Below are 778 nucleotides of genomic sequence, written 5' to 3' on the forward strand. Positions count from 1 at the left end.
ACACAGTCAAATGGGTCACCAACTGGCTGGAGGGCCACACTCAGAGAGTGGTGGTGGATGGGTCATTTTCGACCTGGAGGGATGTGGGCAGTTGGGTTCTACAGGGCTTGGTCCTCAGGCCCGCACTGTTCAACACCTTCATCAGTGACTTGGACGAGGGGGTAAAAAGCTCCCTGTTCAAATTTGCTGATGACACCAAGATGTGGGGAGATGTGAGCACCCTAGAAGGAAGGAATAGACTTCAATCAGACCTAGACAGGTTAGAGGGGTGGGCAGATGAGAACAGGATGGGTTTCAACACTGACAAGTGCAAAGTGATGCACTTGGAGAGGAAGAGCTAGCAGCATACCTACAGGTTGGCGGACTTCGTTCTCATCAGTGGAGAGGCAGAGAAGGGTCTTGGAGTCATCATTGATGCCAAGATGAACATGGGCCGGTAGTGTGGGGATGCAGTCAGGAAGGCCAACCGTACCTCGTCATGCATCCACAGATGCATCTCAAGCAGGTCTAAGGAGGTGATCCTCCCCCTCTATGCGGCACTGGTCAGGCTGCAGTTGGAGTACTGCTTCCAGTTCTTGGTGCTGCACTTCAAGAGGGATGTGGACAACATAGAGAGGGTCCAGAGGAGGGCCACTCACATGATCAGGGGGCAGCAGGGCAGGCCCTACGAGGAGGGGCTACAGGACCTGAACCTGTTCAGCCTCCACAAGAGAAGGCTGAGGGGGATCTAGTGGCCTGTTACAAACTGGTCGGGGGGACCAGCAGGCACTGGGGGAGT

This window comes from Gavialis gangeticus, unplaced genomic scaffold (genome assembly GCF_001723915.1).
Source record: "Gavialis gangeticus isolate Ggan-Ray unplaced genomic scaffold, GavGan_comp1, whole genome shotgun sequence".
Classification (NCBI taxonomy): domain Eukaryota; kingdom Metazoa; phylum Chordata; order Crocodylia; family Gavialidae; genus Gavialis; species Gavialis gangeticus.